The sequence below is a fragment of the Lissotriton helveticus genome, chromosome 6 (assembly GCF_964261635.1).
Source record: "Lissotriton helveticus chromosome 6, aLisHel1.1, whole genome shotgun sequence".
Lineage (NCBI taxonomy): Eukaryota > Metazoa > Chordata > Amphibia > Caudata > Salamandridae > Lissotriton > Lissotriton helveticus.
The window spans coordinates 1540180740-1540194022 of NC_136067.1; positions in this window are offsets into that span (position 1 = coordinate 1540180740).

Genomic DNA, 13283 nt, shown 5'->3' on the forward strand with positions numbered 1-13283 from the left:
GGGACCCCAATGCTTTGAATGCGGAACTTGGGGTCACGTAGCCCACTTCTGTCCGCAGAAGAAAATCACAGACGTGCCCATGTATGTCAGCTATCTTCCCAGACACGTCCTGTATACCGAGGAGATGGGTACCTGCTTTTATGTAAGTTTAGTCATAGATGTGGTATACGTAAAAATACTACTTGATTCTGATTGCAGGCAGTCGGTCATCCAAAGAGCCTTGGTTAGACCAGAAAATATCCTCACACACCGACAGGAACCCATACGGTGCATTCATGGTAATGTCAGGATATACCCAGTAGCTCAGGTGGGGGTAAGATTACCAGATGGGAAGGACCTACAAGTAACCACGGGGTATTGCCCAACCTACCAGAGAGACTGATATTAGGGACCGACTATCCCGAGTTCATGAAACTCCTCCGAGCTAAACTAAAGGGAAGTCCAGACACCTCTCCAACACTTCTTACTCAGGCTCCTTGGCAGGGTGATAAGAACTTCCGATATGCCCAGAAGAACGACCCTACCCTTAAGATGGCATGGCAACAGGCATCCTCTCCCTCTAACACCTATCCATCCTACGTGATCGAACAAGACCTTCTCTATAGGAAAGGAAACCCAACCGGTCGCAAAACAGCTGCTAGTCCCTAAGTGATTCACGGAGAAAGTCATGTTTTTTGTACACTGCCACCTGCTATCAGGTCATACCGGGGCCCAAAAGACTAGCTAGAATGTTCTTGAGCACTTCTATTGGCCTGGCATACATGCACACATCACCAAGTATTGCCAGGAATGCGGTGTGTCAAAAAAAGAATCCGTATTGTCCCCCTGAGGTTCCATTGCAACCCCTACCGATCATTGGGAAACCCTTTGACTGTGTAGGAATGGACCTTATGGGACCCTTACCTAGATCCAGAAAAGGGAATAAATATGCCCTCGTCCTTATTGATTATGCCACCAGATGCCCGGAAGCCTTTCCCTTACGGACCCCAAACACCACTTCCATCTGTGAGAAACTCCTAGAGTTGTTCTCTCACGCAGGGTTCCCCCCGGGAAATCTTCACGGATCAGGGCACTCCATTTGTTTCCCGTTTAATGGGTCAAGTGTGTAAATCCTTAGACATCACACAGATAAGAACCTCAGTATATCATCCACAAAGGGATGGATTGTGCAAACAATATAATGGCACATTCAAACTGACCGTCAAGAAAATCATGACAGCCGAAGGTGTGGACTGGTATGCTCTACTACCCTTGGCCCTGTTCATCAACCGCTGTCAGAATCAGAGTAGCTTAGGGTGTTCCCCCTTTGAGCACCTATATGGAACACAACCGCTAGCTCTTTTAGAAATGACGAAGGAGGCCTGGGAAAATGAAAAACCAGAAGAAAACCGAACCCTTCTAGACTATTCCCAGGGGTTAAGGTTTACATAAGCTGCGCGACTTTGCCCATGCAAACCTCAAAAAAGCCCAGAGACATCAACAGGTCTTCTAAGATAAAGAAAAGAGATGGCGTCATCTCCAAGTACACGATTGGGTACTGATTCTTCTGCCCTCTTCCCTTCCCAAAACCCGAGCAGAGTGGAAAGGCCCTTCTGAGGTAGTAATTAAGATTGGTCTAACCACAGATTGTCTATACCTCAGCAAAACCAAGACACAAATCTTTCACATTAATCTCTTAACAAAATGGTTAGGGCCACCTCCCAAAAACAGTCTTATACTAATCCGAGAAAAGGGCGTAGGTCCCTCCTCACTATCCCAACTGAACATCAATGAAGCCCTCCTCGAGCCACAAAAGAGAACGTTAGAAACTATGCTCACTTCTTTTTGTCCTATTTTCACTGACAGCCCCGGGTGGACCACACTGGCAGAGCATTCCATCCCTTCCACACCTAGGAAAGTCATAAGACAACGCCCATATTGCATTCCAGCGGCCTGCCGAAAAGCCATTGAAGATTAAATTCAAAGTATGCTTGCGATGGGGGTTATTCGACCCTCCAAGAGTGAGTGGTCTTCCCCTGTGGTCCTTGTGCCCAAGCCAAACGGATCAGTGAGGTTCTGCATAGACTTCAGAGCAGTGAACTTCATCACGAAATTCGACTCCTGTCCCCTACCTTAGGTCGATGATTTAATCGAACAATTGGGTGAGGCCCAATACATAACCACACTAGACCTCACCAAGGGTTATTGGCAGGTCCCCCTCTCTCCACAAGACCAGGTCCAAATAGCGCTCACAACCCCCTCTGGCCTATACGAATTCACTGTCCTCCCCTTTGGCCTTCACGGTGCACCAGCCACAATTCAGAGACTCATGGACCTGGTATTATGGGATCATCAGGGGTATTCCTCTGCTTACCTCGATGATATCATGATATACAGTCCTGACTGGAAACATCATCTGAAACACTGTCAGAAGGTACTCCAGACCCTACGAGAGGCTGGGCTTCATATTAACTCCAAGAAGTCTAGGGTTGCATATCAGAAAGTCCGCTACTTAGGGTACCTCTTGGGGAACAAGCTGATCGAACCACAACGTGAGAAAATAAAGGCCATTACCAATACACCTTTTCCCACAACGAAAAGGTACATCAGGGCATTCTTGGGGTTGCTTGGGTATTACCGCAGATTCATTCCCCATTATTCCGAGAGAGCGTCCCCACTGACCGACCTCCTGAAAAAAGGCGTCAAAGGAAAAGACCTCCTATCACCTTCAACCCAAGCCTGCCGAGCCGTTTAAGATCTAAAGCATGCCATCACATCCGGTCTTGTTCCGACATCCCCTGACTTTTCGAAGCCTTTCATTCTCCAAACTGACGCTTCTGACTCTGGATGAAGGCGTAGAACTACTAGTAGTCTTCATCAGCCAAAAGCTGTTCCTCCATGAGAAGAACTACCCTATCATTAAAAAGGAGTGTCTCGCAGTCAAATGGGCAATAGAAAAGCTTTGCTATTACCTTGACGGCTCCCCATTTGTCTTATACACGGACCACTCACCCCTTCAGTGGCTGAGCCGAAACAAGGGAAGCAACTTCTGTGTCTTGAGATGGTTCCTCTCCCTCCAACCCTTTTAGTTTGAAGTCCAACATCGAAAGGGCAGGCACAATGGCAACACTGACTTCATGTCCCGTGTCACCCAATTCCCTGATCTTGAACTGTCTAGGGGAAGATGTGTCATGATATGAATGTCGGAGACCGGGAGGAGGAGTACTCCGCTGACATTTTTCCCCCTTATGTGTCTCCTGTCCTTTGTTTACAGTCACCATGGGAACTGTCTATGGAGAACAGTCACGGACCCTTTAATTGCACTCAGTTCTAGGAAATCGGGCTGACCCATGTGACCTCATCACATTCTCCTATGATGCATCAGAACGGCGAAGAGGAGGACCATATAACCGGAAGTGTGGAGAGCAGGAGGTGTGTCGCCCAGGAACACGGAAGAGAAGAGGAGCCAAAGAACCAGCCCGCGAAAGAAGAGTCTGTTGGTCCACAAATCAATACGCCCTCTTTTCCTGTGAGGCCGGATCAGAGCGTGATGCAGCGACTTCCCACAAGAGGCTATCAGGACCTTCCTGGCCGGGAGCTAGATCCTATCCGGTACCACGACCAAGCCAGCAGCGCACCTGAGGGTGTGTGGCTACCGGAGGAACGTGCCCATGTAAGGGGTTGGTTTACTAGAGGGGGGCAAACGAGCCCATGTCCAGGGCCGGGGATGGCTGAGGGAAATAATGGGGTACCTTTCTGGTAGCTTAGTCTGCCAGACGTTCGCAACCACATGGTGACTGTCTGGGTGATTAACTCTCACTCCTTTCCTCAGCAACATGCGTGGCAGGGAGTGCCCACACGGAAACAGTTTTATTTTCTTGTCTTTTTTTTGGGTCTCACGCCCCTCGGCCCATCTTGCTGGGATGAAGACATGCTCCTGACTTGAACCATGCCGCTGAAGCTAAGCAGGAAGGGAAACCAAACCACGCCATACCTGACTACACAGAGTATATTTCAATAAAGAACCTTTGTTTCATCACGTTACCCTCTCTGCCTGTTACTGCAGTTTTACACATGCATTATATAATCAGAGAGGACACCATTAAACTCATCCAATCTCCATGCATGCAACTTGTAAACTCAAACACACAACACAACAATATGAACAAGACAAGAAACCCAGTGAGGGAGGAGTGCGGCAGGGCTTCCACTGGTCTAACGGTTAAATGGACTGAGACCCTGACAAGGATTTAAGCTAACATCAGCTGTCGGTCTCTCAAATACCTGGCATTGGGCAGAAGCCCTTCTCTATAGGGGTCTGAGGCGCATTGGGGGGCTACCTCAATTCTAACAGAACGTTATGCTCTCCTGGAGAGCAAAACTAAAACATATGAAGAACCTTGAATGGCCTCACAGCCATTAAGTTAATTGTGGGGACAACATAAAGCCATTCTGATAATGAAATCAAAAAGTGCAAGATAGCTGCAATTCACACAGTGCAAAGACTTTCATCCCTAAATCCTGGGAAAAAAATAGTTGCAGAAAACAACTGGAGCAGCTTAGATTAACCATCTCCCACATAGTTACAAGATGGTGTACAAGATGTATCACCCTGGATTGACCAGTTTATACTCCAAGCAACAAAGGATGGTTTCATCCCTTGGGTAAAGCACTGTGTCTCCTTTTGGTTTCAATAGACGTAAGGACACTGCCACAAAAGGTTCCATTTCTGAGATTCTGCGATCCCGGTCTTGCCATGTAAGAAAAGTGATCTGAGTAACATCCTTCCTGCATGTCCAGTGCATGGTGTGATCATTGGCCACCTGGAGTGATGTAGAGCATTCTGAAAGCCAGAATTTGGCAGCACTGCTTCTACAATGACCTAACAATGACTTATGCTCTGTGTTAATAAATAGGTTAAAGAGGTGCTTTTTCCTGGTGATAGTTGGGAGTTTTAGGCTTACAGTAGTTTTTGTTCTATGTATTATTGGTTAGCAATTAATATCTTGAATATATATATATATATATATATATATATATATATATATATATATATATATATATATATATATATATATATATATATATTCACTCCACAAATCTTCCAAATTTCGAAGAAAACAGGACACACAGAGCTCCAGCATAGATAATTTATTTAGGCAGATGAAAAAATCTCCACGACGCGTTTCGCCAATACGGCTTGGTCACGCTCGTCTAGTGGTGCTTACAGCCATTTTTTAAATACCAAACACCCTCGTGCACATGTTACATTCGTGGAAAGCGGAAGACATCTTGTAATGGCTTTAACATACAAACATTCTAATGAATTGTGGCATATTACTACCCAAATCATCTCCAAAGTGTTAGTGACATACTTTTATCAAGTATTCACTCATTTAAGCTCATGTTGCGGCATAAACTTACAAATTTATAATATTCACCTCATAATATTTAAATATCTGTATGTACATTCCCGACAAAGTTCTGATACACAAACATGTTAAATCTCATAGTGTTATACCTTACAATATGATCCAATATAATATTATTTACAAAGCGTTCCCATTTGTTCAGTTCTTAGAAAGCATGGTTCTAATTGGCTCCTTGAATATACTAGTGCCCTATTGGTCAAAGTTCGCTGTTACTAGGATACCATAACAGACTGTTTCCATGTCTTAGTGAACTAACGTAATGTGTTAGTTCGCCTAGCATCACTTTGTACGATCTAGGAGATATGCATATTGTAACCGAAAATAGTAAATCGATTAATAATCGTTAGTTACAAGGCCGCCAACCCAGTATCGGGTCTTTTGCTAAGGCGATCATCAAATCAGATCCAAACGGGCGATCATTAGACCATAGTTGACATATAGCCCAAGTGGGCAATACATAGTTGATAAAGAGCCAGTGAGTTAATGAATCTCATTCTAGGAAAAGTAAAAGAATTTCTTATAATCGTAGTGAATAATAATTTCACAAAACAACCGTAAAGTCGTGACTATTGTCCCGCCCAAGTGGCCAATTGCTTCAAAAAAAAGGAATTTATAACAGTTGTGTGTATAACTCCTCAATGTAATCCAAAATCATCCGCTTCCCCGTGATACGTGAAATCTAAAAATAAGAAATAGTACTGTTTAAAATCAAGAAGACCGCAGACAATATATACAATATGTAATGTCATAGAATGAATCACTCATGTAAATGTACAGATAACTCTTCACTCATATTAAATACTTTTGGTATCAAACATTCGAAATCCACAATATACTTGGATTCTAATTTCCTGAGGGACAGTTCTCGATTGCCTCCTCTTATCCCCAGATCCACACAGTCAATAACTACCAACCGGACAAGTTTTTCATTTTGCATGTGTTCTGCAAAAAAATGTCTTGCGATGGGATATTGTCTGTTGTTGTTATGTATGGCACGAAGGTGTTCCAGCACCCTTTTCTTCGCTTCATGTTTTGTGCTGCCTACGTACCATTTGTTGCAAGGACAGATTAGTACATATACACTATACGGTGTGTTACATGTAAGATGTTTACGTATGGTAAACTCTCTATTGGTGTTAGGTACAGTGAGTGTCTTGCAATTATGGCTATATTTGCAGGCTTTACACTTCCGGCACCACTTGAAACCTACACTGTCCTGGTTTTTCAAAACTGCTAATGAGGTGACATAGTTAGGGCTAAGCTCATCTCTGAGTGATCTCCCTTTACGGAAGGTAATTTGTGGATTATCACTGAGATATTTTTTGAGGTGAACATCCGTATCAAGGTATGCCAGTGTTTTTTAAAAATCTTTCTCACCTCATGTGCTTGTCCAGAAAAGGTGGTAATAAATCTGACTGTCTCTGATTCCTTTGTCTCTATTCTGGGGTTTAATAGTTCCTCTCTGTTTTTGAGAGAGACACGTGTTTTAGCTGTACTAATCATTTTCTGACTATAACCCCTGCTTCGAAATCTTTGACACATAATATTTTCTTCTTCATCATAAGATTCCTGTGTGCTTCAATTGCGCTTAGCGCGAAGTAATTCACCATATGGTATACTACACACCAGATTACGGGGATGACAGCTGGTGGCATTAAGAATGCTGTTTCCCGCAGTTTTTTTGCGAAATAATCTGGTGTTAAGTTGATTATTCACAACTTCCACAATAACATCAAGAAACTCAATTTTTTGATTATTGATGTGCTCTGTCAGTTTTAAATTCAGATGATTGAGATTGAGTTTGTCAATAAACAATTTCACCGATATCTCATCCCCACACCAAATGAAAAAAAATAAATGTCATCTATGTATCGAAGCCACAGAGCAACGTTGTCAAATTCTGCCATTTCCCTGATGACCTGCTCCTCCCACTATATATATATATTAAAAAACCTACATAAATACAAAGACCACTATAAACAGTAATGTATAAAGTCCTAAACATTTAAGATACATGAATTTGTTTATTAAAAGTTTCTGTCCCTTACTAGGGAAGAGATCAATTGTAAAATTGTGTTAATGTTTTTGCCCATTCCCACAACTAAAATATTATACATTAAATTAAGTACCATGAAAACAAAAAATAACATAAAAAAGGTTGTGCAAAATACTTTGGATGTCAAGAAGACTGTTAAAAAGGAGTTTTTTCGCTTCTTGACAAATCCTGCCATTTTCAAATACATACTGGATGCCTTGAGAGAGTTTTCAAAATGGAGTATGTCCCGACTCCTAGATATGACCTGTCATTGAATTGTTTCCTGCTTGAGCAGCCCAAAATGTGTAAGCAGCTACTGTGAAGGTCTGACATAAGGAGTGGTCTTATACCTCTCTCTCTGAGGAGCTCTGATGAAAGGGTAAGCCCTCTGGAAGGTGAACTCTCTAAGCTGAAACAGCTCTTACAGAGAAGATGCCCTTTGGAAAGCAGTACCACATACAAGTCTTCAAGGTGCTGAGTTTCAATAGCTGGACTATATCTGCAATGCTGATTCTTTAGATCTTGGATGGATCCACCTGGAGCCAGCAAGACTGGAGGAAAACTGTAGCAGACAGGACGACCCTTCCTACCATAATTCTCAAAACAACTAATTAATAATATTCCCAAATCTATACACTTCAAAGAGATCTCATATATTTTAGCACATAGAATCTATCAGTGAGATTATATGATGTGTGGTGTTGTTAAAAGTACATTAAACTCAAGCCCATGCAGTTGGGTATGCTTTATCCTTGGGTTCGCTCCTCTGTGGGAAAGCAACATCCACTGGAATTATGAGGAATGTGGGGTGACTAATAATGGAGTGAAGATTAATGAGAAGTATTTTAGTGTTTGTATGTCTCTGTAGGAAGCTGGCTCTGTATATACTATAGCAAAGTGAGGTATAGTGTGCGAATGTCTGACAAAATATCGATATCACAAATATCGATATACAAAAATATCGGAACAAAATTATCGAAGTCAGAAATATAGGAATCCTATCCCTAACATGGTAAGTGCAAATATATCGGAAAAAAATATAGAATGACACAAATATCGTTTTTTGTAAAATATCGTTTTTTTTTATTAAATAAAAATCTAATATTAACAAAATAATACTTATAAATGTAATAAACATATTTAAAAATGTACTATATTATTTAAAATTAATTCATAATGTAATACAAATTAATATTAATAAATATATAATACATAATATATTTTTTATTAATATTAACTCTGAATTAATTATTTTCATAACTTATAAAAAAAATAAAAATATAATAAATTACTAATACATTTATATACATAAAATAATCACATAAATAACAATTAATAACAACATAATACTAATAAAAAAGCTAAATACATTTTAGATAGTGTATGAGTAAAAATTACTATTCCCACTCCAGAGAGTGCAACAGTAGGGAAAGTGTTGGATAGCGTAGGGGTAACAATTACTATTCCAACTCCAGAGAGTGCAACAGTAGGGAAAGTGTTGGATGGCGTAGGGGTAACAATTACTATTCCAACTCCAGAGAGTGCAACAGTAGGGAAAGTGTTGGATAGCGTAGGGGTAACAATTACTATTCCCACTCCAGAGAGTGCAACAGTAGGGAAAGTGTTGGATAGCGTAGGGGTAACAATTACTATTCCCACTCCAGAGAGTGCAACAGTAGGGAAAGCGTTGGATAGCGTAGGGGTAAAAATTACTATTCCCACTCCAGAGGGTGCAACAGTAGGGAAAGTGTTGGATAGCGTAGGGGTAACAATTACTATTCCAACTCCAGAGAGTGAAACAGTAGGGAAAGTGTTGGATAGCGTAGGGGTAACAATTACTATTCCCACTCCAGAGGGTGCAACAGTAGGGAAAGCGTTGGATAGCGTAGGGGTAAAAATGACTATTCCCACTCCAGAGAGTGCAACAGTAGGGAAAGCGTTGGATAGCGTAGGGGTAAAAATTACTATTCCCACTCCAGAGGGTGCAACAGTAGGGAAAGCGTTGGATAGCGTAGGGGTTTAAATTACTATTCCCACTCCAGAGAGTGCAACAGTAGGGAAACCGTTGGATAGCGTAGGGGTAACAATTACTATTCCCACTCCAGAGGGTGCAACAGTAGGGAAAGCGTTGGATAGCGTAGGGGTAAAAATTACTATTCCCACTCCAGAGAGTGCAACAGTAGGGAAAGCGTCGGATAGCGTAGGGGTAAAAATTACTATTCCCACTCCAGAGGGTGCAACAGTAGGGAAAGCGTTGGATAGCGTAGGGGTTTAAATTACTATTCCCACTCCAGAGAGTGCAACAGTAGGGAAAACGTTGGATAGCGTAGGGTTAAAAATTACTATTCCTACTCCAGAGGGTGCAACAGTAGGGAAAGCGTTGGATAGCGTAGGGGTCAAAATTACTATTCCCACTCCAGACGATGCAACAGTAGGGAAAGCGTAGGATAGCGTAGGGGTAAAAATTACTATTCCCACTCCAGAGGGTGCAACAGTAGGGAAAGCGTTGGATAGCGTAGGGGTAAAAATTACTATTCCCACTCCAGAGGGTGCAACAGTAGGGAAAGCGTTGGATTGCGTAGGGTTTAAATTACTTCCCACACTACTCCCCCTGTAACACACAACACACTACACATTATAAAAAAACACAATTAATAAAAGTTTCAATTAATCAATTAATAACAATAAATATTATTAAATTAATGTAATTATAAACGAACTATTTAACACTTATTAATTACCAATTAATTAACAATAAATACCAATAAATAAATACAATCTCTTTAATTAATTACATGTAATTATATAACACCCTACTCCCCTATAAACACACAACCCACTACACATAAATAAATGAAATCATTTAATCACTTAATAATTATTAATTACTAATTTAATTATTAATTAACAATATCAAAAATTAATAAATTAAAAATATTAACACATTCACTCTAATTAATTCAATTTACTACTTAATATTATTTAATTACAAATTAATTATTAATTAACAATTACACTAAATTAAATATATTAGCACAATAAATCTAATTAATGTAATTAACATTAATTAATTACCAATTAATTATTAATTAACAATAACAATAAATTATATATCCTAGCACATTAAATCTAATTAATTTAATTAACTAACTAATATTAATTAATTACCAATTAATTATTAATTAACAATAACACTAAATTAAATATATTACCACATTAAATCTAATTAATGTAATTAACTAATTAGTCTTAATTAATTACAAATTAATTATTAATTAAAAAATATTTAAAAATATATATTAATTATTTAATTAGTATTAAATTACTTCCCACCCTATTCCCCTATAAACCCACAACCCGCTCTAATACTAAAACGCAAAATGTTAACATAATTACTAATTTTCAAACATACATTTCTAAACATATTTAGCAAACATATAAACAACATAATAAAATACATAACACTAAACAACAAAATTTCGATATTACTAACATACATACCTCAATCTCGATATTCTGTCTGTCGATATTATGGCACATCGATATACTATACCATCGATATTAAAACATCGATATTATTGTATATCGATATTTTAATTTTGATATTTTGTCTGACTACCATAGTGTGCACAGAGTCCAGTGGAACCCCAAAGGTATGCAGAGGTTAAGTTAGATAGCACCTCACTCTCTATTTGTTGTAGTGTGGTCGAGCAGTAAGGCAGTATCAGAGGACATTGTTAAGCATTTGTTGTACACACTCAGTCATCAAATGATTTCATACACTCAAAGACTGAACATCAGACCAATTGTTTTTGTATAAAATATTCTTTTAGTTATTTTATTTCCTAGAACCAAGCAAGCCTGACACAGGTAATTGATAAGTAATTTGCAGTAAATATACAGATTGTAACACAATTTGGATTGCAATTGTAAATGTACTTTTGATTTTATTACAGTAATGTTACTGATAATGCAATGCTTTTCAGGATACAGTACATATACTTTGAATAGGATTTTCAGTAAGATTACAGGTAAGTTACTTTTGAGATTAATTTTCTTACACAGAGTAGTACACCTGGATACTACTCTGGGACATTTCCTGTAAACAGGTAAGTAAAATCGTTTTTGTTAAACAGTGCAATTTAATGAATTTCTTTAGGTTTTCAAACTCCACACTTAGAAACTTTTCACAGGAAAACAGTCAATGTTATCTTACGGGGGAAAATAGTGTTATCGGTTTTGAGGTAAGTATTCGGTAGTGGGAGTTGAGGTTCTGGGGATAGACTCAGGGGTCCCCCGGGGTCGAGGATGCACTCTAGTTACACCCTCATCTGCGCTAGGGCGGCCGGGTGCACTGTGCTGAGGCCCAATGTTATCCAATGGGGGATAGGGGGCCTCCAGTTGCTGGCTGCTGATGACCAGGCCACTGGGTTGTGGGAGCAAAGCTCCTGGACTTAACCTCAGAGAAAATGGGGGTTTAGGCCAGCACAAAAGTTGCACTCTAAGCAGCACTGGGACGGGCGGGTGCAGAGTGCTGTTTTGGCGTCGGAAGCCCTGTAGCTTTCAATGGAGAAGCTTCAGTTTGCAAAAGCACTGCAGGCTTGGGACGAAGGTCTTCTGGATGGGACCACCACTTTGAGAGGTAAGTTGGGAAGTTAGGGGGTTGGTTAGGCACCATCGGTTTGGCCACCCAAGGCCATGTGGTGTCGGGTGCAGGGGGGTCTTTTGGGGTCGAATTTTCTTACCAGCTCCTGGTCTTGTTTGGGGGGACCTTCTGGATTTAGGCTTCAGGCATTGGCTAAAGGCTTGAGGCAGGTCAGGGGTTGCCAGCTCTTGGGTCAGGATCACCAGGGGGACCTCCTCTTGATGTTTTCCCACTAGAGTTCGGGCCATGGACGGAGGGTGCAGAGTGCTGCAGATTTGCAGTTTCGGCCAGGGCCAGAGGTTGCAGATGAACAAATCCGGCGTCTATGGGAGACAAAGTCTTTGGGGTTGAAGGCAGGCAGGTCCTCTGGGGTGTTCGAGGTCTCTGGCTGCAGGACACAGGTTCGAGGTGGAGACAGGCCGGTAAGGCTGGGGCATTGTCAGTGGGTGTCTTCCTCTTGTTAGCTTTGGCATGGCTGTTCGGTCCTTCTTTTCTTGTTTCAGGTTCTTGTCTGAGGAAGCGAGGTTCAGGGGTGCCCCTAAGTACTAGATTCAGGGGTGTTACAGGTAGGGCCCAAGGGGTCCCTTCCCTGGGGTGGGTACACCCCCTAATATGCCACCCTCAAGTGGGAGGGGGCATGAGCCTGTCCCTGGTTGGTTGAGTGGCTTCACCTCACCTCCCCCACCTGAGGGGTAGAGTTGGCAGAGTTGGGCACACCTCTCTTCCTCACTTGTTTTTCCCGCCGGTTCTCCCACCCAAGTGGGAGTCAGAACCAATGGGGACCAGTTGCTGAAAGCAGGAAGTGGCCTGGGGAAGCTCACAAAGGCAGCAAGCCTTTGCAGCTTCTCCTTCGTGAACCCTCCCCATCCTGGGGGAGAAGGCGTGGCAACTCGTCCCAGGAATGTGCATTGTTTCAGGACCCAGAGAGCAGCAGGCTCTCGACCCAGGGGTCCAGAAACATGTCTGGTGGTGGCAGCTGAAAGCAGCCTCTCAGCCTGGACACTAGTGGTAGGTTAGTTTTCGGGGGCATCTCTAAGATGCCCTCTGTGTGCATGTTTCATTAAATCCCACACTTGCATCAGTGTGGGTTTAAACCCTTCCATGCTCATGACGAGCTCAGCTCGTCATGGCATATACCTCTCAGGTGCTCATGACGAGCTGAGCTCGTCATGACCACACCCATTTTCGTTGC